General features: G+C 45.5%; 1 long non-coding RNA gene across 2 annotated transcripts; it reads left to right on the top strand.

The window, feature by feature from the left end:
- Nucleotides 1-2,424: 2,424 nt before the first annotated feature.
- On the top strand, nt 2,425-22,598 carry LOC130151973 (uncharacterized). Of its 2 annotated transcripts, none has more exons than XR_008822828.1 (3): nt 2,425-2,489; nt 17,950-18,235; nt 21,772-22,598. It is a non-coding gene; the product is annotated as an uncharacterized LOC130151973 (long non-coding RNA). The 2 variants fall into 2 exon arrangements; XR_008822827.1 differs by lacking the exon at nt 2,425-2,489 and adding an exon at nt 7,757-7,978.
- Nucleotides 22,599-27,552: the final 4,954 nt, after the last annotated feature.

Genomic DNA, 27,552 nt, shown 5'->3' with positions numbered 1-27,552 from the left:
TTCTTCTATTTGAAGTAAAACTTCACACTAAATCAACACAGCTTTGCAAAGCATTTTCATTGCATGGGACTCTTTTTCTAATGCAAAATAATTTCTCAGTGAGTTACATCCCAAAACTCTGGAATGTGGGAACTCCAGATCAGGAGCAAGGTTGAGTGTGCCTAGTTGGGCTCTTTGCTAACTGAAATGAATTAAGGTTTTGCTGTGGACTGGAAATTTTCTCAAAGGTGGGGCAGTGAGGTGTTGTCTCTGGTGAGATTAGGAAATGTCTTTTTTTCCTTTCCATTGCTGATACCCCAGACAATATAAATGTGCAGAATGTGATCCTGTAAAAGCTTTCAATCTCAGCTGAGGCTTTGCATTCCAGCTGTCAGGTTTTTACTTGTTTACCTTGGAGACTGGCTTCAAGGGATACGATGGAAGTGATAATTGGAGCGGAGTGGCTGCCAGCAAGCCAAAACAAATGTTTCAATAAAAAGTATTTTATTCTGCTAAGGATACTTATATGAACAAATGGCAACCTTGGGTACAAACCAGAAATAATCCTAAGCATTTGTCTCCCTCCCTCTCTCTCCACATACCTCCCCTGCAGCAGGTTTCATACCACACACAGCATCATTGCATGCAGATTTCTATCAATGTTTCAACGCCTCACCTGATGGGCCCCAGGAGTTTTTGGGACCAGGCTTGCCATACTATTAAAGAGGCACTGTGGATGGGGGGGAGTTCAATAGCTGGAGATGAGCAGGGGCCTGGGCTGTGCCCCTCCCGGGCACCTGCCTCCCCTCCTCACTCTCCCCAGGGCATCACTACTGTTGCAGATCTGCTCTGGGGAAAGGCTGAGCCCTAAGGCTGCCCCATCTTGCTGTCCTGCCTGACGGTGGCCTCCAGCCCTTGCCCACCCCCCAGATCTGGAGGGTTTGCTGCTGTGGCTTGTCCAGTGCAGAGATAAGAATAAGCCCTGAAACTCAAATAGGACCTCACACTTTGAACTCTGTTTCCCTCCCCGCAGCAGCCCAAATCTGGCTTTTACAAGAGATGAAAGGTTTTCAGGTCATGCAGGCCCAACCTTTGAAACATGTTCATGACCAAGTAACCTCCTTATCCATTATTAGCACTTCTCTAAACAAAAGCTTCTGGAGGAAGCACTGTGTTTATGTGCTGAGCCTGCTGTGCCTTCTGCTTCAGCAAGTCAGGAACACAAAGTCTGACTGCAAGAGCAGCCATAAAGTCAAAGGGAAAATAAGTCAAGGCTACGACTGGCTAATACTAAGTTTTTGCTGCTTAGCCCTGCCTTCCTGTGTCCCCTACCAGCAGCTAGGCCTATGAGCTGGATGAACTATTTCAGCTGGCCTATTCAAATCCCCTAACCAGGTATTTAGCAAGATATTTAAGTAGCACAGTGCATGAAAAAACCCTGACGCTGCATGTTTTGGTTGCTACCACCAAATGGAGCTTGAACTCTAGTGAAGATGTGGCCAGTTAAACCAGCTTTTCCATCCAGCAGCTGAAACCCCACATGAGCACTGGGAGCTGCTGCCTCTGTGTCACGCAAGCTGTCAAAGTGTGGCTCCATGCCCAGTCCTCGGCCACAGGATGAAGGACGTCCCTACGTCCCTGGGGCTAAAGCTGTGCGCAGTGGTAGGATCAGCTGCTGACTTGGGGAGCAACAATGCAGGACTAGTCCTCCCCACACCCTGCAGCATCACAGAGCTGGTAAGGGCTCTCCTGAAACTGTATGGAGCAGTGGGTCAGCCAGCTGCTGCAGCTGCAAATGCAGCCAGGACAAAAACGTGATCAGTTTTCAGGCTCCTCATGTCCCTGCCCTGGCTCCCTGCAGGAGCACCAAGGCCAGCACAGGCAGCCCTGATTTAAAAAGATGTAAGATGCTGTGGCCTTTGCCATCATAATTGCTTGCTAATGGTGTAAATTTGAAAGTTCACTCTCCCCTGCCTGGCCCAGTCCTGCACAGCTGATGGAGCTAAGCAGCTGCACTGTCGGTCTGCTCTTGGTGACTGCGTGGGAAGCCAGAACCCACTTCTGCCTGGCTCCTCATCTGGGTGTGCCTCTGTCTTTTGCCCTAAAGCTCTCTGTTAGCTTGCAAAGCCAAAGTTAAACCCTTCAGGTTTATCATTTGAATATGTCTCTCTGCAGGTCTGTGTCTTCATTAGTAAATGCATGTATGAATTGTCACTCCTTTTACACTTATCCTTCTTACCTTGTTCCTAATAGGAAAAGCAATTAATGACACCAATATTTTCATGCCCTTGTTAAGTGATAAATGTCTTTTACATCAACTACGCAAAGATCAGGGGAATGTGCAGGGCAGTGTGTTTCACTGCATGTTGCAAAGTATGACAAAACAAACCAAGTTTCCTCTTTTTTGCTGAGTATCCAAGAAAACAAGGTTTTCTTAATTAGAGTGTTTGGTATGACACTTGTTTCTCAGCAGGAGGAAGTTAAAAAAATGAAGCTACTGAACACCATGGGTGAGTATAAATTTGTTTTTGCTTAACATTACTATTATTTTCCAGTCACATTTTTAACTGCTGAACACTTCCTGTACAGGATTTCCACCAGTCTCCTTCTGTGTACTTGTCCCAACGTGCAGTTACGACCATCTTTCACTAGATACAGATGCTCACAGAGATAAACTGATTTTTTAAATGCTTATGGTGCTGTAGCAAAACCACATCTGAATGATCTTGAGACAGTTATTTATCCAAGGCTTAAATATTTCAGAAAAATTGCAAATTGATTTTTGTTTTAGTTTTTAATGTCAATAGACAGATTCTGCTGCTAGTGACATATGCGTGTAACCTGAATTGACCTCTCTCATCATGCTGCTTTGATTTCACTAATTCACTTGAGTGTGGTGTTTATGTACACAATGGGAAAAGGTGTCAAAGCACTTTGATTTATGCCAGATTTATACTGCTCTCACTAATGCCATGGTGTGGTTTATGCTCTGGGATGTCTGGGAGCTGGTAGTGCTGTGGGCTCCCTTGGAAGGACCTTAATGTCCCACGATGGCTTCTCCCATGGCTGGGAAGGGGCAATCGGCCTTCTTAGATCCCTGACCAATCTGTAAGGGCTACCGCAAAGTCTCCTCTTTGCACTTTTTGTGCTGTAATTTGGCGTATAAGGCATAACAAAGAGTGAAATCTTGGAATAATGCAAAGTTTCTCAAATAAAAATTCCTTCAAAGTCAAGCCCAGTGTGAGGCACTCAGGCAAACATTTCAAATAAGCACAGCATGAGCAGTCATGTGTCAAAATAGCCCTTCTCCAGGTAACCGCAACAATAAAATAACTACCACAGCTGGCACGTCTCAGACCCAGCAGGAAAAGCATGAAAATGCAGAGCCCTTTGTGACAACCCCGGGTGTCAGCTGAGGGTGCTGGAGAAGGGGCAAGGGGCATGAAGGGACTTGCCAGGGTGCTGTCTGCATCGGACTGGTTTCTGGGCTAAAGAGCCTGTCAGCTCACTGCTATTCAGAAACCTGAAAAGGGAAACCCACAAACACAGGCATGAAACAGCAAAGCACAAGGAAGGAAGCTCATACCTGCTTTATCTAAACAGAGTTAGCTGTCGCTTGAACCCAAATGGATGGCAGAAATGCCCCTGAGGTTAGGATCTCAGCTTGTCAGCTCAGATTATCCTTGTGTAAATCCCACAAAGCAGGGGGCATTCCTGCACAGTGTCAGGGGGCTGCTTTGCTTGCTCAGCCACCAAAATGCCTGCCAGGGTTTCTGAGCATGCTTTGCTCTGGCAACGTGACTGCGCATCCTGACAGTCAGCCCCGAGCCCAGCACATGGTGCTGTGCCACGTCAGGCTCCCTGGTCCAGCATGGGGACAATAACAACAGAAACCACCTGCTCTTAGGGGAAAAAGATGAAACCACAGTCCAGAGAGATATAAGGGCTTAAGCAGGGTGGGTCAAGCCTTTTAAAGTGCTGTATGATCAGATTTGACAGAAGTAATGCTAATAAAAGGCCAGATACTGGTAGATTTTAAGCCACTGGGAACAGACAGGGCAACTTGACCAGGTGTGAAGGAGGCCCTGCAACAGCAGTGTTTGAGGGGACGCTCCAGGCTTAGACCCTGATGCTTAAGGCTTTCAGCCCTGCTTTAGACAAGGGTGGGAGGCTGATCTGAATTATCCCGAGTCTATGAACATTTTCTAAATGTGCTGAAAAACTTCCTGAAATTTCTGAAGTTTCTTGAGGAATTGTAGGGATGAGAAACATACCATCATCATAATACATGCTCGTGTTGTCTTCTGGTGAGTGCTCTGTGCTGAGGCTGAAAATATCTCAGTTCAGTTGCTGGCACTGCCTCAGACTTTCTGGGTGATGTTGAAAATAAACCCAAAATATCAGACCAGTCAGGCTAAATGTCCCATTAACACAGCATCCTTTCTTTGGCAGGAGCTAAACCAGGTGCTGGGTTAATTGTTTAACTCCTATTCCTTGTACTGTGCTTTTGGTGCCCACATGTTCAAGGGTGAGATTAATCCTTTCTTCCTTCTACTGTTTGCCTCTCTCTAGAGCAGAGCCCTGGTTTTGCTCTGTGTTTGTACAGCACCCAGCAGAAGAAGCCCCAAGTCTTAACTGTGTCCTTGCTGCATTCAGTTGCAAGCTCCTCTATCCTCTGAGTGGCCATGGGCATGGCACCATGAAAATGCTGCTTTCTGTAACTTAATCTATCATGGTTTGTCACTGAAGAGCAAACCCTGCAGGATAAATTAAGATAATACTTCCTCTTTCTTTTTTTATAAAATTCAGAAATACATTTCCACTCCCCTTTGGTTTTGAAGGTGGTTTTATGAAAAGAGTTGGCACACGAGTCAGGCAGCAGTTTCCCCTTTACAGGTTCATAATGTGAATCACGCTCTCCTGCTTGAGCTTCATACCGCTGCCTGGCCTACCAATAGTGTAAGGTACAGTGAGGATGGGCAGAGAATGGCCACTGCTACCCTCTGGGATAGGAGGCAGTAAATCCTCCAGCACGGTTCCACTGCCCTCGCTCAGCATGCGCGGAGAGTACCTGTGCTAGGCAAAGGTGCACAACTCTCCTGCCGCTGAGCCAGGGGGTTAGTTTGTTGTGATTTAGGGAATCCAAAGGTTTTGCTCAGGTTTCGTGCCAAACCCTATCCCCAACACTTGTGTTGTCACCGATAACTATTGCAGGAGAGAGCCAGAGGAATCAAGCAGTAAATTCAAGAGAATTAAGACCATCTGCTGCCCAGGACTGCCAGCCCACGGCTCCCTGCAGTCAGTTGGGACAATCAGTAACAATATCCAAGTTAAATTCCCTTGAAAGCCACCTAAACCCAGGCGGTAACCCTGTCTCTCTTGCATGCAGCAATAGGTAAAAACCAACCGAAGCAACAATTTTGCTAGACATCCTAGAATTTCTTTACAGAGAGTAGTCAGATATATGTACATAATAAGTGAATACATTCATAGACATACATGCGCATCTTCTGGTTGGATCTGAGTTCTGACATCAGTTGAGTACCTGTCCTAAGGAAGCTCCCACATAAATGGGCGTCCATGTGAGTCTAGTTTCCATAACCTTGTAAATGATGCTCTGGATTCAGTCTCTGGGATCCCAAATATGGACAGAATGTGACCAGAGACAGTGATAACACGGTTCCTTACAAAGGTATATTCGTTATTTATAATTTAGAGGCAAACACCATCAAGGGGACAGTAAGATCATTTATCACTGGACTGCATATGGCTGAAAGATGAGCGTCCTCTTAATCTCTTTCTAAATGTCTCTGAGCTGAAAGCTCTCCTGCCTCAGCAGCAGTTTTCTTCAGAAGCTTGCTAGTGCTATTAGAGCCTTCTGCCAATAGCAGCTATAATTACATTAAATGGTTGATTTGCAGAAGCGGAAGGAGGAGAACAACATGTGCAGAGCAATGTTACACAACAATGCAAAGAGTTTGCACACTTCTGTCACTCCAGCAAACCACTTACAATGACACTCACATACTCCTATTTTCTCACTGTATTTTGGAGATAAGCCTATTTTGAATTCTTCCGTGGGATTATCTGATGGCTGCAGGCAGCTTGATTCATTGCAGCCATTAGAGGGGAGCTGGATGACCCCTGAAACAATTCCCTGCTATGAATAGCCATTGTGATCCCACATGAACAGCAGCACAAGATGTCATGCATCCTTTCCTGAGCTTCAGAGAGGGATGCTCAGATACAAGAACTTAAAACAGCATCAGTTCTGTGAAATGGAAGTGACTGCAATAGGCACTGCCTCTTCTCTGGGAAGCGTACTGGTCTTCATGTAAGTGCTTTTTACCTCCAAAAGGTGCCCTTTCTCCCCAGGCCTGTGCTGTAATTAGAATTCTACCTTTAAATCTGAGTGCACTTTGCAGGCTTAATAAGGCAACCAGCAGCAATAATAGCAGCAATTACAAATCTGTGCAGTGTTCAGAACTGAAGAAAAATACACTAAAGATGAAAAATGCCATCACTCAAGATTTTTTTTTTAAACAACACAGGCAGAAATGGGCAAGTTTGTGTGGCTATAAATACCACAAGCACAGAGCTTACATTATTTAGGGCACGTGTGTGATGAGTGTTCTTCTGAAAGACTCTGGGCAGTGTTAAAGCATGAGAGCACAAGCGATCTGGGAAATATCAAAATATTATAATCTGCTACGGAGACACACAGCTTTTCTTTATGGCTTGCAAAAATATACTTGAGATTCCAGATGCACTCTGCTGCAGGAGTGCCTGTTTATGGCAAATTGAGAGTGCACAGGGAGGTATTGCTAAACAAGTTGGCAATGGATCAGCATAAGCAACTCCGTAACAAGTTATTTTAATGGTATTGTATATCCTGTCCTGAGTGTCATAGTGAAATGTCTCAGGGAACAGTTTGTAACAACCACCTTACAGTCATCCCACATGTATCATCAGGATCCAAAACACATGCAAGAGTGGACAAAAGACAAATTGGTAGGGATCTTGTTTGTCACGAGGAGTTCCTGGGCTCTGCAGGAGAAATTCTGCTGGAATTTGGCAATATCCTGGACACAAACTGTCCCCAGTAAGCCATCAGGAGACCTCAAGTACTCTGTTTTCCCATCTGCCCTCCAAAGGGCAGAAGGATGAATTGGTGTGTCTAAACAACAGATTGCTGTAACTAATCTTATTATTATTTTTCATTTGCCAGTATCCATGAAGCATTTCTCCCAGTAGCTTCTCTCAGACATTACTAAGCCTGGTCCATAACAGAACAGGGAATTTTCCTATTTTTACAGCCTGGGAAATGAACTGTGATAAGACAGAATTTCTCTGAAGCTTTTATTTAACTCCAGGCTTCTCCTTTCTCCAGCCATTATGCAATGTGAGTCCAAGCTGTTCACCCAAGAGGTGCCTAACTCCATGCACTTGGTCTCAGCACATGCAATTCCATGAGGAACAAGCCATTCCAAAGGTTTTGGAACCTTTGCAGTTCTTTGCTCTGTGAGCTCCTTCTGGACTTTCCCACTTCTTTGGCCTTCAGCCTCTCAGGAGGAAGAGGTGGTACATTTTTTCTGCTGTCAGCGCTGCCACCATCTCTGAGTTCTCACATCTCTGCTGGCAGGGAAAACAAGGTCCTAGGCTGAAAACACGACAGATACTGTTGGCAGCTGATGCAATTAAGACAAGACCTTGTTCTGCAGAAGCAGGCGGAAGTCTACACAAGGCTCCCCACCTCAGATACGTCAAAATCCAACCTCAAACTGCATGCTGGTGTCCTTCTCCAATGCTGTTATCAGTTTAGGTGTTGTTGGCGGTAAGAGAAGCAGCCCTCTTGACATGCAATGTTTTCACATAGTTGAGAGTAGGAACACAAAGTGGTCCTGAAAAAAAAGTAATTTTCTGGCCCTGCTCTGAGTTTTGATGCTGGAAATGCTCTGTTCAAGCTACCAAGGCAACTGCTGCAGAGACGAGGCTCCAGGTACGTGCTAGATTCACCCTTTATTGCATTCTTTGGAAAAGACACAGGACCCACCCAGGTCACCCACTGCCGTCCCCTAAAGGCTGCTGGAAGGTTGAATCTACTGTCTCTGCAGGCAGCGAGCCTGGAGGAAAGTCTCCTGCTTGAACAGACCAGGTGGGTTAGTTATTCTCAGCCCAGAGGAAGGTCTCAGTCCACCACTGAGGACCCCTCAGAAGTTCAGATGCAAGCGGGTTGTGAAGCCCATGCATGCAGAGGAAAAAGTGGCATTAGGCTCAATGCAGTTGCCCAACCAGCAGTGCCCAGTGCTATTTAAGATGCCCTTTGGCCTTTGTTCCCTTACTGCTGCAAACTCTCTGTTCTTCTCCTAACCACTGCAGACATTTTGGCTCCCCTGGGATGTCCCACATGACACAGGGTGCCTACATTTCAGCTTGGAAACCTGGCCCACAGTCCTCAAATCCCTGTTTTTTAAAAAATTATCAGCATCGACAAAACAAGCCCAGACGTACAAAGTAGAGTGCCTGTCAGTTCGTGTTTGTGTGTGTAGGATCCAGTGCATGTGGATGAAGATAAAAATATGCGCCCAAGCTTACGCAAACTTTCTGCCAGGAGAGCAACAGCTCAGATGTACTCACCCACTCACCGGTGGTTTCTGAATCTCATTTTCTAAATATAACTTGCCTGATTCATGGGGGGAACACAGTGTTTGGCACCTCCTGAGGGGAAACACAGATGTTTGGCTCCCAGTCCCTGGAATTTCTTGAACTTCTGTGGACAAAAGGGGAAAGGCCAGAGGTCAAGCAGCACTATTTATTCTGCCCATTTCCTACCAATTGTTCAAAACCACCCAGCAGATAGACAAAGCAAGGGCATTTCTTGTCGGCAAGACCCATGGGGGCTGCCAACAGGGCATAACAAATTCCAGCCATTCCTCCAGGCTCCTGGGGGCTGCCTGAGCCCCACTGAGGAAAACTGGCCCCACCAGCCCACAGCCTGCTGAGGAAGGACCTGGCCCCAGACAGACCACCCTGTCCCCATGACACCGGCTCCATTTTTTTGCTGTCATTCAGCAGGGTAGAAATCCTGGGCCTCAAGAGGTGTCTCAACAGCTGGGAAGCCAGGCACCCCACAGAGGCAGCCCCAGTGAGGATGCCCAAAAGCCTTCTTGCTTTTCAAGCAGGACAGCAAGGGAGAGAGGGAGAGAGAAGAAGAGGCACTTGCCTGGACTTTAAATATTTCTTTCTTTTTGTGCCATTAAGCTTTAATTTAATTAAATTAAAGAGGGTGGTGAGACAGTGGAATAGGCTGCCCAGAGAAGTTGTGAATGATGTCCTATCCCTGGAATGATCAAGGCCAGGCTGGATGGGGCTTTAAACAACCTGTTCTAGTTGAAGGTGTCCTTGTCCCTGGCAGGGGAGTTGAACTAGATGGTCTTTAAAGGTCCTTTCCAACCCAAACCATTACGTGATTCTGTGAATGTCAGAGAAAAGAATCTGGAGCACACCCACAATGTAAAAGGCACTTGCTCAGAACTAGGTCATCAGGATCTAGGTAGAAAAAACCTGCAGCCTTAAGAAAAGAGCTGGGACCAGCATCCTCACCTCTTGTGGCTTTCTCCTAAAATGATGACTGCTTCCACAAGGACACAGACTGTCTTATAATTACTTTTCCCAGCCCAAGCAGTCACACATGGCTATCAGACAGCAGCCCACACCCACACCTGGGTACTCACTGGGAGGGGTACCAACAAGCTGCTGTGCTCTGAATTGCTTCAACCCACACAGAGCAGCAGCCTCCAGCTGTGGCAGTGCTTTCTGTGTCACCAGCAGGTCTGCAGTCACTGCAGGCACTGAGCATGGGGTATCTTCATCTTAAAAAAGAAATCTAGAATGTGCTCCAGCTGCTTTTTCCATAAATATGCTCTCTACTAAAAGCAAAACACTGCAGTAGCAACTGTAATGGTTCCCTGAACAGCAGGTCAGGATGGCGTAAAGCTCCCTGGCTGGTGTCCCTGGCATTATTGCTACTCAGATAATGGGGGGACACAACAAATGGTGGCCCGGCTCTCCATCCTGCTCTCACATCACCTGCAAGGATCATAACTGAGTGGTACTTGTCACATGAAAATGCCCCCAGTTTGCAGGATCTCTCTGCCACAGAGATGGCATTCATTCTATGGTACTGTCAGGTATTTCTATGGTGAGAAGAGATAGGACTGAGACCTCTACATCCTCCAGACAGTCCTGATCACTGGATCACTAGGATCACTGGGGCTAGAGAGATTTGTGCATCAGCTGCAACCTCCCCTTAAGGTGGCACAGAATCACCATCTGGCACTGGTTGGTTCCCTAGCACCTGGGAAGTGTGAATGTGGAGCAATGCTTTCTCTCCTTTCCCTCCCTCTGTCTCTGCCCTAGGCGTGTTTTGTGCTTATTCACTGTGTGGGCATCTGCAGCTTCAAGGGCTGCAAATACTAATAAAGATTTAAGAAAATGAAAGCTTCAGCCTGCATTCTTGTTGAATGCAGTCAAGATTTTTTTAGAAAACAGCCCTATTTCATTCACTTATATGTTCCTGCTGATTTAACATCTCACAGAAGCTTGTTGGGGAGCTTTTCAGTCCATAAAGCAGTAACATTCCATGTTGCCCCTCTCCTCCGTTTCTCTTATACCCAGGCCACAAGATGGTCACAAATGCATCCTCATCCACCCCTACTCCTCCAACAGGTAGAAACTCTGTTTAGAAATAAGAGAGAGAGCATGGCCACCTCTCTGGTCATTACTGCCATGCCTGCTGCATGCCAACACCACGAGGGCAGGCTAACCTGCCTAACGCAAGTCCTACAGTGAGCATTGAAGCGATCTGTCCCAGCTAGAATGCACTGGTGATGATACATGGTGGCTGCCTAATGTGTGCTGGAAAAGACTCACCCCTCAGACACTGAGGTGCTGGAGTGTGTCCAGAGAAGGGCAAGGATCTAGAGCACAAGTCTATGAGGAGCAGCTGAGGGAACTGGAATTGTTTAGCCTGGAGAAAAGGAAGCTCAGGGAAGACTTTATCGGTCTCTACAACTATCTGAAAGGAGTGGGTAGCAAGGTGTGGGTAGGTCTCTTCTCCCAAGTAACAAGCAATAGAACAAGAGGAAGTGGGCTCAAGTTGTGCCAGGGGAGGTTTAGATGGGATATGAGGAAAAATGTCATCACCGAAAGGGTGGTCAAGCATTGGAACCAGCTGCCCAGGGAAGCAGTTGAGTCACCATCCCTGGAAAAAAGACATGTGGATATGGCAGTTAGGGACATGGCTTAGTGGTAGATTCGGCAGTGCTAGGTTAATGTTTGGACTATATAATCTGAGAGGCCTTCTCCAAACTAAGTAATTCTATGATTCTATGATTTCAGGGCATGCTACAATCCAAACAGGTGTCACGCAAGAGTTAAAGCAAACAGTGCTGTGTCTTCATCACTGAGTAGAACCAGCCTAACATTTTGCAAGTTAGATGTACCCGGGTCTCTATTTTGTTCTGTATTTCTACAGTACCTAGCACAGCAGTACTTTAATTAATACATGATGTTCCTAGGCAGTGTCCCAAAACAAACAAGAAGTTGCAACTCAGCAACGGCAGGCTTAACTGATGGAGCTTAAATTGCCTGCTGCAAGCCCACTAAAATGAAGAGTGTAACTTGGTTTCTGTTGGAGCAGAAGCACTTTCTATATCACTTCTAGATCAAGAAGCAGAGCCCAGGAGGTCAAAATTCTTTGGCCTGGCCACCAGACCTTAATTGGTTGATTATAGGGGCACAAAACAGCTGGGTTAGTACTTCGCCATTCCTGCAAAGGCATTTGGTCACACAGTTTGGATCACATCTCCCAAGCTAGCAGCGGCCCTGTGACAGTATTGCTGGCATAACAACAGCCAGCAGAACGCTGTGCCACGGCAGCACTAGTGAAACTCCCTGCAGACAGCAGGGAAAGGCTATGCACAGCCGTTTGGGGTCATCAGTGTGGCCAGCACGTGCGCTACATTGCTTACAGGTTCCAGATCTGGAAATAAATAACTAACCCTCTGCACCTCCAGCCTGTCTTCAGTTAAACTGTATACCCCCCCTACCACTGTTCAAGTGAATTTGGACCCTGACTCAGTGAAGCATTCAAACATGTGCTCCATTTTAACCACTGTTCTTGGTGGAGCACAGACATAAGGTAATTGCATGTGTGGAGTTTGTCTTCTACCCTGGCAGGGACAGATGCCAAGCTCATCCTTGTGTTTTTGCTGGTGGGCAGTAGTAACCATGTTTGCAAAGGGCTGGTATCCCCTGCTCTGCTTGTCCCCAGGGGAAGAGCTGTGTAGTCACAGCACCTCTGCTCTCCTGTGTCCTGAGTGCACTCCTCCTTGTCCCTGCTAGCTGTCTTGCAGACCCTGGCGGACTGGTGAACTAGGCTGGATTTGCCCCAAAGTGCTGGTGGGGTCTTGTCATGGTTTAACCCCAGCTGGTAACTAAGCCCCACACAGCCGCTCGCTCACCCCCTGCACAGTGGGATGGGGGAGAGAATCGGGAGGGTAAAAGTGAGAAAACTTGTAGGTTGAGATAAAGACAGTTAAAGAGGTAAAGCAAAAGCTGCACACGCAAGCTAAACAAAACAAGGAATTAATTTACTGCTCCCCACCAGCAGGCAGATGCTTACCCATCCCCAGGAAAGCAGGGCTCCGTCACACGTAATGGTTACTTGGGAAGGCAAACACTGTAACTTCAAACATCCCCCCCTTCCTTCTTCTTCCCCCAGGTTTATGTGCTGAGCATGACATCATGTGACATGGAATACCCCTTTCATCAGTTGGGGTCAGCTGTCCCAGCTCTCTCCTCTCCCAGCTTCTCGCTGGTGGGATAGGGTGAGAGGCAGCAAAAGCCTTGGCTCTGTGTACGCGCTGCTCAGCAATAACAAAAAATCTCTGTATTATCAGCACTGTTTTCAGCACAAATCCAAAACACAGCCCCATATCAGCTATTATGAAGATAACTATCCCAGCCAAACCCAGCACAGGTGTCTGCCTGGGGCTGCTCTCCGCGGCTCCCTCATGCTTGCGGGGCTGGGCAAAGGCAGTGGGTAGGGCAGGCTGCAGCCCAGATCTGTGCAGGCCCTGTGTGGAGGCTGTCTCCTTCATGAGCCTGCTTAGGTGGAGTGTCCCAGCTCCAGCAGGTCCCTAAACACCACCACCACAAAAGCCAAGAGCAGGGTTCTCTGGCCCACTCCCAAGTGAAAAAGGAAGGAAGGGCTATGAAGCACACAGCAGAAACTGAGGGTGCTCCATGCCTCAGAATGACTTTCAACCTCTTATTAGATAAAGCCCAAGTGCAAATATGGTCCTGCTCAGAGCCAGATGATAAGGATTGATGCCATAAGCAAAGCAACTAGCTCTTAAAACACTTGCTCTGAATGTGGGAAGCCACACAGAGGAACTAGAAATAATGCGAAATGATGGGGGCTATGAACTCAGGAGCTTAGCTCTGGCCTGCTGGGATTGTTCTCATAACTCCAGTCTTAACACATGATCTGTTTAACGGAGATAGGAAAGGAAGAAGGAGTGCAGGGGTGCTGTTATGCATCAAGTGTACATACCACTGCCAGCAACCTGTCACTTGACAATGAAGAGTGTAGTGATGGAGCCTACTGAGTGCATATGGCATGTGAAATGAAGGGGAAAGCATTGAGGTCTTTGCTCTGGACCACCAGGACTGGTGAGCAGGAGAGAGAAATGTTTGGACTGACTCTCAAGCTGCCAGAAAAGATGCAAAGGAGAAGCTATTATCCCTGACTTGGGCTGAGGGTGGCTGCTGGAAGTCAGACATCCCTGTGTTTATACTTCAGCTGCCTCCTATGGAAAGTGCACAAAGTTTGGCATTTCATAGGAAATGTGAAACACCAGGGACTTTGATTCACAACTGGGATTTATCTTGGTACTACCCACGGTCCTTGTGGTAAGGCTTAGATTTTACAGTTCACTGAAGGTTGTGATTCATGGTGAGAGAGGCCGTTAAAAAGAGATTTACGGAAGATACAGGAGAACTGCCCAAATTATCCACTAAGGCTAAGCAGAGGAGCAAAGATTTGACTCTGCCTCTGCAAGAGAAAGTCACTTCCCTTCTGCCAGAATTAGACACCTAAGCCTGGTCAGTCCTTTCTTTCTGGCAAAAAGAAAGATGCACAGAGTAGCAGTGCACAACCAGACTGTACCTATACCAGTAAGGTGAGCAGGAAGAGGGCTGGGCCATGGCCCTGGTACTTCACACAGCCCTTGTCCATCCTGCAGGACTCAGCACAGTCTCCAGTATAGTTTTTCCCAGCACAGAAAGCAGCTCCTTATCTGGAAGAGGCATTTTCATGGAAGCAAGCTAGGCCATGATGTTGGCATCATAATGAGAAAGCAGGGTTTGGACTGCTTTATTTACTCATTAGTACAGGTGCAACATCAAACACTAGAGATCTGGTTTAGATTCCCTTAGATTCAAGTCTTCCATCACTACAGAGTGCAAACTATATGATGTGCAAGGATAGGGCTCACTTTGTGTCTGCTGCTGAAGGAGTTCTAGTATTATAAAATGAGTACACATTTATTGAGGCAGACACTGGACATCTCATCCACCAGCCCTGAGACTCAAAACCCCTAGTACAATATAGCTGTTACTGGCCCAAAGAAGAATTAATTGTTTTATGTAAAGTGAAAGATCCACAAACCCCAGGATTTAGAAAGCCACACTCTGACAACAGTCTGGTATATAGGATGCTTTCCAGGGCTGCCTGAGAGACCTGCCTCTGCCTCCTGCCTGCAGATAGTGACCCTACCCCTGACCCTGTAAGCACATGTTCTCATTGGGCACTTCTTTACCCTGGCAGTATTGGACTCTTTTTCACCCATGCCCAGGAGAGCTTGTTCTCCTTAAGACCAGGCTCAGTGTTGCCCAGGTTGAGGCAGACAAATATCCTCAATGCCATGCACATCCCAAAAGAAGTCTAAAAACCTGTAGCTGCGTTAGTGTCCTATTGCATCACTGAGCAGGGATACAGGATCATTTTCACATGTTATACTAGTTAAAATAGTAATATGAACTCCTTGCTTCACGTACTGAGGAATTTAGTCCAGGCAGAATGAAGCTGGCCGCATGCTAGACGGAACTGCATGTAATCTCCAACTGGGCCATGACAGAAGGACTCCAGTGTGCATCCCTGAGGCAGATGCATGACTGTTGTGGGTTGGGTGGGTTGGATTTGGGAATTTTCTTTGCAGTAACATCATTTTTAACACAGATAAAGATGCACAGATGTGTGTGTGGGTCCCATGAAAATGGTGATGCTTCAGGAGTCACAAAGGGCAACCAACACACAGACAATCCTAACTGCTGTGAACGTGTCAGGCAAATGAGAGGGAGGACAAGCTGTGCCTGTGGGAAGAAGGGCACAGCTGAAAATACTCGAGGGCCCATGGCTTGACCCTTAGATGAGCTGAATCTTTGATCACAACAGAGGACTCTCACAAGCTTTGCAAGCTCAACCAAGCATCAGCTCGTGGATATGCACAATTCCCTTATTCCCACAGGGCAATAGACATGCAGAGTACATCTTCACAGCTCCTCACTTCAGGGTCAATTCTTAATGTTTATTTGTTGACTTGAGTGCTTTCTAACATGGCACATATAGAAGATTTATTACTGGTAGTTATTTCCATTACTAGCACAATAAATGGTCATACTTACACACTCGTATCTAGAGGCTATAAATGCAGGTTCAGCTAACTCCAGCCTCCCAACGGCAAGGTAGGGAGGCCAGCCTCCCTGCACTGGGTAGGTGGCATGGATATGAAGTTCCCTTCCCCTCTTATTCGGTCAGAGCTTGCTCTGCCCTCAGGCTGTGTTGTTAGGCTGGACAAACCCCCCAGTTTTTCACATCCTTTGGTTGTCTGAAATAGGACTTTGTTTCAAATCCACCTCCAAAAAAGTCTTGTTTTTTCAGACAAGAGAACTGGGACATCTAGAAATTAAGACCTGATTAGACAAGTGGTGTAAGTTTGAGTCTAAATACTTCATCATCGTTTCTTGGCAAGTCTTTGTGTCCCAGTTTCTTTTTTTCTTTTTTATTTATTTCCTCAAGAATCACATTCTACTCGGGATTAATAGGTTTTCATGTTGTACTTACACCAGTCCTACCTAACCCGCAAACTTTCTCTTGCAACACCTTTAATAGTAACCTGTTTGCCTTCCCTCCTGTCTATCCTTCCAAACACTCCTTTGTTAAAATAAATAACTGCAGAGTCTTGAACATGTTCCAGGGAAGGGTAAGACACTGCACTAGGAAACACAAATGTCACAGTCTGCATAGGGAAAAATATAAGCTTTGTTTAATCTCTGTCTCATTAGAAGCATTGTGCCCTGGCTCTGAGAAACACGAACTCAAGCTGAGTCGATTTCCTTGAGAGTGAGTAACGGACAATCCAGCTGGCTTCCCAGAAAGCATGACCCCAGGGCTGTGCAGTACACAGCCTCCAGAAGAAAGGGCTGTATTTGTAAACAGAAAGCAACAGCACACGTCGTCGTCGTTAGCAGAAGCAATCCCCTATTTGACAGGTGCTGAAACAAAGCCACCAAGCTCTCTTCATAGGGAGCAAGTCTACCAAACAGGAAGGTCAAAGATGTGACAATGTCTGGATAAAAGAATTGTGCTGCATACAAGACTAGTAAATATTCCGTGATGGTTGAAAGTATGGCATATTGTGCAAGTGCTTTTGCTCTGCAGGATGGTGAAGCCAAGCCAGCAAGGACCATTTTGGTCCCACTCCTCAGAGAGGGTTTACACCTGCCCCGTACTCACTGGCACAGTGGTGAAGGTGTCTGTGCAGCATGAAGGGCTTTGAGCCAAACAGGAACCAGTCCATCTTGTGGGTATCAGCACTCACTGGTCATGTTGTCTAACAAAAGAGCACAGACTCTTCTTCATGCTCCTCAGAAGTCCATAGGAAAGCCAGAGACAGGGACAGATGTCAAAGGGTGAAATGCTGGCTCCTGCCAAATCCAAAGCAAAACTCCTATTGGTTTTAATGGACTCAGTTATTGATCCTTAGATTTCAAAGCTGAAGCAGACTGCTAAAAGCCTTGTCTAAAACTCCCAAGAGCAACAGCAGTTCAGCATCTCATGCCCACAGCAGCAGTACCCAGCTTCCCTTGTCCTTGGGCTACACAACAGCAAGTCAGACTCTGAGAGAAACAATACATCTTGCTCTCCTCATAGCCTCAGGTCTGTTTTTTTATTTACTAGGGCATAAGCAATGTCATGCCTTTTATGACAAAGATACCTGCCTGTTATGGATGGAAGGCTGCTGATCTCAGAGACATCTCTTAGAAAGCTATGTAATCTTGCTTTGATGGTTTCAGATAGCAAAGAGCCCATACATGCCCTTGGAAGTTCTTTCAGTGGTTAACTGTCCTCCTCTGTGGGCATTTACTGGATCTGTAGAGTCTTCCTTCCCCCCAGCTGCTCTTGGGGGCACATGGTTTGGGTACTAATGCTCTACGCTAGCACCAGACTGCGCTTCATGGGGAAAAATATGCAGCCTTCCATAAGCAGATTAGGCAACAAATGCAAACACTGAGATAAGGGGAACAGAGCAGGAAAAGAACTTGTCTCCAAACAACACCGACAGCAAGAACTGAGGTCTCCCCTCAGTGAGGAAAACAGCAAAAATGTGGGATTTAAAACTGCAACTGATAGGAGCCTCTGTTACCTTACAGCATTAAAGAGGTACCCTAGTGCTCCCTTTCTTCTGACAGGCCCATCATGGCCCCATTTAATGTTAAGCTCAGTTCTGTGTGAACGTCAAAAGATGTCCCTTGTTCAAGTCAGTGGCACAGAGTATCATTTGGGAAAGCAAAGGCATCTGGATCATTCAATGTTTACATGGTCTTGTGGGTCTTGTTTTACAGGAGCAAGGTGCCTGGACCCCACTAATCTACTTGCCACCACAACTGAAAGAAGCGATTTTAGCTTGACCTAAGGTGGACAATTGCTGAAGAGCTCATCTTCAACAGATGGCTAGTCCACCAGCTGCCACTCTCTCCAGTGTTTGTCCACGACTGCAGATGTTACAACTATTATTAAGTGGGTTTGCACAGTGATATTGCTAACCTACCATAAACCCCTGGGCGGACTCTGTCCAAAAGATCCTCTTAGTCACACTGTCTATCTGGATCTTTTTCTGAGCTTATACAGGTAGGTGAAACCCACACGCTGCTCCTACCTCCTCCAGACCTTCACCTCTCTTTCTTCTCTCTTCCTCTCTCTGCTTTTCTCTCTACCTTGTCCCTTGGACCTTGCACCATCTCCATGACTCAACATTGTACAAATATTGCCAGCAAAAACTGGGCATTACATTAAATAAAACCAAAGACAAAAAGAAGGCAGAAATACTTAATGCATAGATAGACAAGCTGGTTTGTAGGAATCCTAATGTCATTACTTTAGGAGAATAAAGGAGGACTATAAATTCTAATGCAAATCTCCCACTCAGTTGTAAAACATGCTGCTGTATTTACACTAAAATAATCATCAGACAAACAGATATGTTGGGGTTTTTTTTTCCCAAAAAGCTGTATCCTGAATTTGTTCTTAGAGAGGAAGTTGCTCACAGCCTCTCACACTCCCCTCTTTGATGCCTGCTATTTTAGGATTGTTCTACTCCTTTGCCCTTCTCCCTATAAAGCCGGAATCACTTTAGCCCACAAGGTTATTTCATAAAGCCGCCTTCTCAGTGTATGAATCCAATTTTAGATTTTTAGGGTTAAAAATAAATATCTGACAAAAAATAAGGTGATCTACAGAGGGAGGAGAGAAAAGAAAGATCCAGCATCCATTGTTTCAGCCTTAGCAATCTCCAACATATTCAGCAGTTGCATTTATTTTACTGTAAGGGAAGTGTAATCTCCGGATAAATCTGCTTAGTAAAGATTTAGTATTGAACGGGCGATGCCTAAAAGAATAGAAGTGTGGTTGTAGTGTGCTGCCCAGGGATGGCAGCTCACTAAGCTGCCCAGAATAAACAGTGTATGCATGCAAATTAGAAAACCCTTTGGAAAAAAAACCACTTACATAATAATGGCCCAGCTCTCAGAAAAGCTGTTCTGTAAAATAATTTATTTGTGGAAGACTGTACTTGACTTTTATACTTTCTATTAAGTGCATAAAAATACATTAGCCTTTTGCAAAAATGGCTGGGCAACATTTGCAGAAGATGTGGTCACTCGGGAGCTGTATTAAGATGTACAAGCATCATTTTCACACAAGCCTGAGACTACAAACTGTTAGCTGGAACAAGGGGCCAGAACAACCCTTTGGGAGAAAGCAATCTGAAATACATTTGAGGCTGTCTTCCCCATGAGAAATTGTTTCAGCCATTCCTTCATAGTCATCTTCCCTCCCCAAACTGCAGTTCTTCGAAGAGAAGGGGGTTTGTATATGAGGTAGGTGTCCAAACTCCAATAAGCAGTGAAGATGTGCCTCAGAGAAAATGTCCACTCCAAAGCTCTGGTTCCCATGCACAATCCCTCTGTTACCATGTGGGACTTGGTTTTCATTTCTTCTTTTCTTGCTGCCAGGCTGTCAGCTCAGCCTTTCCCATCCCAGCTCCTCAGCTCCTTGTGAGATCCCCCAGCTCCTCACGAGATCCCCAAATCTTCATTTAGGCAATTGCATTTCTCCAAATTATTACTGGAAATGTGCCAAAATGGATGTTGACAATGCTCAGATGCTAATGATGTTTTGCTTTGGTTTAAATAATGGAATATCCATTCTAAAAAGCACAGAATTAAAACTTCTGGAGACTTAACACTTTGCCAGGAATAATCCTTTATTTTTCAATCCATCCTACCCGCACTTGAACAGTCCTGTTCAACTTATTCATAACTGGGCAGTTCTCACAGCACCCAACAGAGAGCAGCAATACATACACACTAACTAGAGTTAATTCCTTACCAGACTTGATCCCTGAAGAAGTTATACGTTGGCTGATAAAATTATCATGCGTGTGTTTATCTCACTGCTTAATTACATTTTAATCAATGAGAATTCTTCTGCTACAAGTACCCAGTAAAGCACTTGAATAAGTACACTTTCATCCTGGAAAAATCTAACTTCTACAATTTTCCTATTTTGCGTGGGGGATATCACTTTTATTTTTAGTTTAATTCCTATCCAGTAGAAATTTCCTACCCTTTTAAGCAGAAACATGGCAGGCAAATTGGATTTTTGGAGCTCAACCATACATAGCAGTAATCCTGTGCTCTCATGACGTGATGCAAGTGGATTTGCACAGTACGGCACCAACCAGCTGCTGGGGTCCCATTTTGGGACAATGAAGGTTGGTTGTTGGGAAGAGACAGCAGCTCATGCCTCACCCTGGGCGTGGTGTCAGGGGAGCAGCACAGAGCTGCGACCTGCAGCTCCTGAGGGATCTGAAGGGATTTACCTGGGCATCTTCAGCAGGAAGGACTGTTTTACCACCACCCCCACTACCCCCTACAATTCCAAACAAATCTCCCAGTTACAGCCTTTTCCTGAACACAGGTTCACACACCATCAGGCAGAAGAAAGGAATTTTCAGCTTGGATTGCTTCTACCTTGGAAGAACCCCGAAAAGCCTAAACTACACTGTAAAAAGGAACAAACACAGCCCCACTTTTTACACCTATGCTCCTACTCTGCTCTTTGTTTTTCCCACAGATGCCAAACATGAGACGTTTCATAGCAGGGCTAAGTTGGCTGGTTTGGCTGAAATCAAACACTATTTTTCAAAAGGACTTCCAATCCAGAGAGATATGCCTACAAAGCTGCACAATACATTGTGTTTGATTGACAGCTAATTTTTCTCCCTACTTTTCTGTCTGGCTGCACAACCAGGAAATCAAATGTTCTGCACAAATCTTCAATATAGAACCTCTTTGCCATCCTTCAGGATATGGTATTAACAGGCTACATTCCCAGGGCTTCCAAAAATCCTGGGATTCATGCCTGGTGGCACAGTACTAGTGGTGGAACTTTTAAGATTCACGGAGAGCAGGGATAAACTTACTGTGATTGGGAACAAAATCAGAAATCACATCCCTGGCTTTCTCCTGGTTTACATCTATCCTATGATGTTTTTTGTTCCTGGCAAGTCATTTACGGCAAAGTTTTTGGAAATGAGTAAGCACTGCAATAAACAGCTTGATCTTCAAATGCATCTAAGAGCCTATCAGTTTTTCAGAAATCGGAGTTGTTGAGTGCTCAGTATTTTAAAAATGAGTCTGATTTTCTCGTGCCCAGCTTTGGATAAAAAAGCTAATTTAAATGTTCAGAAACAGAGGATTTGCTTGTAGTGCGTAAGCATTCTGTAATCATAAGTTTTCTGTGATCCTTAGAGCTTCTAAATGTGAGGTACTGCTGTTAAATCACTTATTCTGGTGGGGGGGGTGAGGTGTTCAGTAAAATAAATTGGAAATGTAACTTGGAACATGTTTTAAATGCTTTGAGGAAACAAGATCCAAATGACAATTGATGTGACATACTTATCACCCGCAGCAGAAAACCACCGCTGAGAGTGAAACCTTAAGGCTTCTCCCCATGCCCACAGTGTTCTGTGTAATTTGTGGTACAGCAAAAAAAGTCTTTGCAGCCATGTATTTATTTGTGTTGCTTGGTGCCCTCTGTGTTACTCCCACACACCGGACTTTAAAGTTTTCTTTGACAGTTTTATTATCTTTCATATCTTGCAGCTTTTAAAGACATTGATGTTGCAGCCTGTTCCGGGGAACTGGTGGCAAAGCTCTCTTTGTTTCTCCTAAGGGAAGACCCCGAAGGCCACTAAAGCTGCACAGCAATGTTTCCTTTCCTTTTAAGGGTGAGCTGAGGGAGGCAGCCTGCTTTCATCCTTAAATCTTACCAGATGAGAGGGAAGCTAGTGCTGATGACCAGGCAATGATGACCAGTGCTAGAGCTCCCACAGCCAGTGGAGATGCAGCATCAGCCAGAGGACGGGCGATGTCAGGGCATTGAAAGTTGGGGTCTGTATGCCGCCCTGCTGCTGTCTGCAGTTCTTCCTCAGCATCTTGTCTGTAGAACAGAGTTGACCATCTCTCTGCCTCTGCTGGCAGGATGCCTAGCGAGCCCAGGCATTGCTGGAGGACAAATACTGGTGATGGTGGCACAGATCCACGTGCATGAGAAAGCAAAGCTTTTCCCAATGACGCTTGCTGTATCCTTTTCCCTAGTGGGATCACTGCCATTCCTTACTTAACTACAGAGGTCCCCCCTTTCCAAGCAGGGAAGATTTGAAACTGTATTTGAAAGAGGCTGTATTTAGATGCTTATTTCCCTCTTGCTGAAAATTTTTTTAGTAACTTTGTATTGTAGTAAAGCTCTTTTCACAGGCATAAATGCTAAGCAAGGAAATACTAGCTAATAATAAAAGATGGACAACCTATCTCAAAAATATGAGCACCTGCCTTGAGCGCTGGACTATTCAATGCTGAAAATTAATCATGCTAACATGAGCCTCCACTGTAATAGCAAACTGTGTCATGTTATGACTTTCAGCCCAATAAGTAAATATGTATACTGCAAGACTAAAAATAAATCATTGTCTAGCAATAAACAACGATCACATTTCCTTCCGGGGGTAAAAAATCCCACCAAACAAAACCACAGGGAGATATATGGGACTGAAAAGGGGTAAGGAGGGAGATGGAGAGACTTCTTACCAGGGCTCATTGTGATAGGACAAGGAGCAAGGCTTTTAAACTGAAAGAAGGTAGATTTAGATTGGATATAAGGAAAAAAAATTTTACGGTGAGGATGGTGAGGCACTGAAACATGTTTCCCAGAAAAGTTGTACATGCTCCATCAATGGAAGTGTTCAAGGTCAGGTTGGACAAGGTTCTGAGCAACCTGATCTAGCGGAAGATGTCCCTGCCCATGGCAGGGCCTAGATGATCTTTAAAGGACCTTTCCAACCCAAACCGTTCTGTGATTCTATGAGGTTATTCCAGAAAATGTTATTAGTTAAAAATCCTCTTCTATATGGGCTATTACCCCTCAGCCCATAGAGATGTTTGCTTTCCCCGGTCTCCTACAACAGCATGCCATGTTTTTATGGATTTAAAGATGGTCACCAGATGCTGCAGCCTGATGATGTGGTGTCTGGTGGCCCCTTTTCCCCAGGGGGTCATCTGGAGACTCCCCCAGCACTGGCACTGGCTGCTCAGCAACCCTGCGAGCAAAGCTCAGGCCTCTCTCATGGGCTTCACTCGGTTCCTGGCTATTGAGTTGACATCTGACTTGTCTGATTGTTGCCTGCCTGGACACAAAACAAACACTTGCACTCGTACCAGCATGAAACCAAGGTCCAGGAGGAGGTAAAGGTATTTCAGCTCTGCCTCCATGATGGGGTATCTTGTTCCCAAATACATCCCATGGCTACCTCTGCTTCTCCACCTCTCCCTGTGTAGAGCTGGTTGCTCTCCTGCTGCCTTCTCTTTCTTTCCTCTGTTTCTCCTTTCCCTTTTCCAGATCAGTCAGTACATGCTTTAAGTTTGGTTCAGCTGCTTTGCCTGACCCCTGCAGGGTCCTCTGGGTCATTTTTCTTCCTGTGGATTAATCGTCTAATTCAACATACACCTCAAAATATTCAGCTGTCTAATACACCTTCCACAGCCTCTTCAAAGCCCTGTCTGAACTCCAGGATCTTCTTCAGCTTTGTCTCCCCGATGCATCTTGTCTCCCATAGGTTCCTCAGATGCTGTTTCCCACTCAAGGAGTTTCCATTAAATATATTAGCCAGGATTATCTACCTCCTGCAGCCAGGCATCCTTGCTCTCTCTGTCTTTAAATGACATTCACTGCTTTCAAAATTGCCTTCATCTCCCTCCTCACCTCTGCAAAAACACCAAATCAAGCTGTCTCTATAAACTCTAGGCAAAATCACAACCCTTTTCCCCAGTCAAGGCCTCCAGCAATCATCCTCTGCTTGGATTTTAAAGGGTTTTGCCTGAATCAATCTTGTTTTGAAATGGTAAAGATAACAGCTTGCAAAGTACATACATTTACATACCTCACTTCATTCAAATTAACTAGGAAAGATAAGAATCTCCAGCAAATTAATTCTGCTAATGTTCTAAACTGTGAATTTCAATCAAAGCTGAAAACCAAACCAATTCAGCTAAATTGCTGACTCTTGTTACACTTTAAGTGATCTAAAAGCATGCATCAATAAGCAAAGCAACTTCACTTTGTGCAGCTGAGCTCCAGACTGATTTGCTGCTTTCCAGGATTGTCTGATAAAAAAAGCTACAGTCAGCTCCAGCTAATAAGAGAAAATCAATCCAGAGCCAAAGAGCAATAAAAATGTGGTAGCAAGTTCAGAACATTTTGTCACAGCTAAAATTGGTTTCCTATGAGCCATCTGAAATAATATGGATTGCAAAGCTTTGCAGATCACAGCCATTGAAACAACAAATGCCTGGGTGAATAGCAGTTCCAGAAGCAAGGGAGAAAATCCACTTTTTGCCCCAGAATGAGATGACAGTGCCAAGGTGAAGAGTTAGATGTGTTACACAAAGAGTTTGGAAATTAACTAACTGCTCAGTGTCCTGGGACACTTGAAACCCAGGAGCTGAGCTGGAGAAACTTTGCAATGTTCAGGCTATCTGCATGTTTCTTCGGGTAACTTGCAACTGGGCTGCAGCTTTTGAGACAAACAGAGCCTTATAGATAGAGATCAAAGTAATGTGGAAAACAAAAGAGCAAATACAAGTGAAAGGTCTGGAAACAACTGGGATGTTTTATTTCCAGAGTTCCCACACTACCACAGCAGCCGGGTGCCCCACAGCCTCTCTTATTTGGATTTCTAAATATAAGTTACACTGGTGCAGCTAAATCCCAGAAGTGCATGGGGAGAGAGGAGAGCAGCGTTTACAGACTCAAAGATGCAAGACTCCCACGGGGACTGTGGGTTCAGTGTGGACATCCCCACCTCAACAACAGCCAGGGCAATTCCTAGCAGCTGGGTCTTGGAACCCAGAGCAGAGGGCAGGGGGAGGAACACAAAGGGCTCCAAGCAAATAAACTAACCACGCAAGGAGCAGAACTGCTCATGACAACATTTGGTATTTTTTGTGTCCTGAGAGGCTGGGGCTGGTGATGGCAAGTGCAGGTACCACAACACTCTGACAAAGAGGTGCCCGTATGGCAGGGCCATCTGGCACAGCCACAGCCTGGCTGCTGCTCTCCAGAGACCAAGGCCACCTCCTCAACCTCCAGTCCACGTCTCCCACCTTTGAACCACCAATGACTTGATCTTGCTTTTGTAATCAAGAGACAGAAACATTTCCTGCAAGCCAAAGCAGCCCCTGACCTTTTTTTTTTAAAAGAAAAACTTGTGTTTCCACTGCTGGAGGAAGCCTGAGTCCTCTGTATGGCCACAAACAGACTTCCCACGAGCAGATGTGCTCAGAGCATCCACCCACACAGCCCCGAAAGGACGAGCCTTGGGAGGGAGAGGGAAGCTTGGTCTCCACCAACTCTTTTTACACAGATCAATGCATACTCGCTAAACAGAAACTCCTTTTCATCCACAGCAGTGGAGGCTGTGCTCCAGCCCATGACCCTACAGGACTCGAAAAGAAACCTTGATTGATGATAAAAGACTGCTTTCCCTTTTGTGCTTCTCCCCATGACACCACACAGCTTGAGCAATGTAGCAGTCTCAAACAATTTTAAAGCAGGGCCCTGCTTCTATTTTTGCGGTAGCATTGCAACCCTGCAAAGTTTGGTGGCTGTTGCTTATGGTATGAATCGTCCTCCGCAGGCAGCGTGGGGATTTAAGCAAACAATCCCCAGCTCCAGAGGGAATATGATAAATAAGTCCATATGAGTCACATGGAAACGGTTTTCAATGGATAAAGCAGCTCTGACTCTGCTGCCATCGTGGTGATGAGCACAGCTTCCATGCACAGTGTGGAGGGCTCCATGTATACTCTATTACCCTGACAGGGTGTTAATCTGCTGTGGTCCACCCTGTTCCCATGGGCAAATTGTACATTTAATTGATTATACTACACACATTTCATTCCTTGCTGATCGTACAAGCTGATAACTACCTTGATAGGACTATTAATTTAAAGTGTTTGGATATTTTCCTCGGCATCTGCTATGAAGAAATCCAAGTGATGTCCTTGAACACTGTGGGTAACACTTCCTTCCCCTGAGCCTCAGAAATAGCTTCTCAGCACTGTTGGACCTATATCTCACTGATTTTCTATGTAAGATATTTTTTTTCTCAATGTGGAATGATCACACTTCCTTTACCCCCTTGCTCACTCAGACTGCTAACCCTTGGTAGAAGAGTTTATATTTTGCAATGGTCTTGCAAAATGGTTGCACTGCTCTGCTTTTGCTCAGTAGTGCTACTGTGATAAAACTGTAGAAGATAAGTAGTGAGAGAGGAAGCTGCAGGAATCAGTCTAATGACTTTTACACGCACAGTCACCACTTTTGTATGAATTATAATGCAATTAACAGTTGCAAGATCACACAGAATTTTTGAAGTGATATTAAAGCAGTGTTTTTATACCAAGGGATAGGCAAGAAATGGAGCCACCACAGGCAGAGCTAAAAAAAATGGCTTATCACGAGACTGGGTTTGTGCCTGTGCTATTCAATGTCTACATAACTGTCCAGTTGAGCTACTCAGGCAGACAAGATTTTATCCTTGTGGAACATTTTTGAGCAGACACCCAAACAGTGACAGAAAGGACCAGAGATACCTTCAGCAAGTGAGATTGTTCTAAGAGTAAAACAGATATGCATGTGGGGAAAGCAGACTGCAAATCACCAAAGACACAACCAGGACTACACAGGGGCCGTTGCAGGAGGCTGGGTTTGGGGGGAAAAAAAGAGTATTGCTGCAGTAAAAGAACATAAGAAAGTGAAGAATTTAATGCTGATTATGTGTGTCACAACAACTAAACTCAAAACCACCCCTGCTGTGAAATGATGGGACTCACAGAGCCCACAGAGAGGAAACAACAAGAAGGCAATAGGGGAAGAGGCAGAACAGCTTCCCAAAACCCACAGCTGCCTTACTGGCTCTGTGCATGATTTAGAGTCCTTCATTAAGATCTTAATTCATCATTTCTGGGGGGGAATGAAAATTACCAAGTGCTACATCACTCCCTCTCCATGCACTGCCTGCTGTCCTGCTCAGCATGGCATGCATTGTCATCAGGAAAATGCTGGCTGGGCAGCCAGCCTCTGCCCATCGATGCAGGTTGCTGCCATGCCCTTTATGTCTACCCCTCCTCTTACAACATCCAGCTATTCTGCTAGCCAGGATCCCACAGCACATACACAACGCTGAACAATTATGCTTGCTGGTGGCATGGTTTCTGCCCCAAAATCAGATTCTTATTGATTATGATAACTAAACCAGCCTTACAGGGAAACTGTTTTGGCATTTGAGCTACTCTAGCACTATTATTTGTCAGAAAATTAATGACATC

Source organism: Falco biarmicus, chromosome 6 (genome assembly GCF_023638135.1).
Source record: "Falco biarmicus isolate bFalBia1 chromosome 6, bFalBia1.pri, whole genome shotgun sequence".
Taxonomy (NCBI): domain Eukaryota; kingdom Metazoa; phylum Chordata; class Aves; order Falconiformes; family Falconidae; genus Falco; species Falco biarmicus.
Note: the sequence above shows the minus strand (reverse complement) of the source record. Positions and strands in the feature narration are given on the sequence as shown.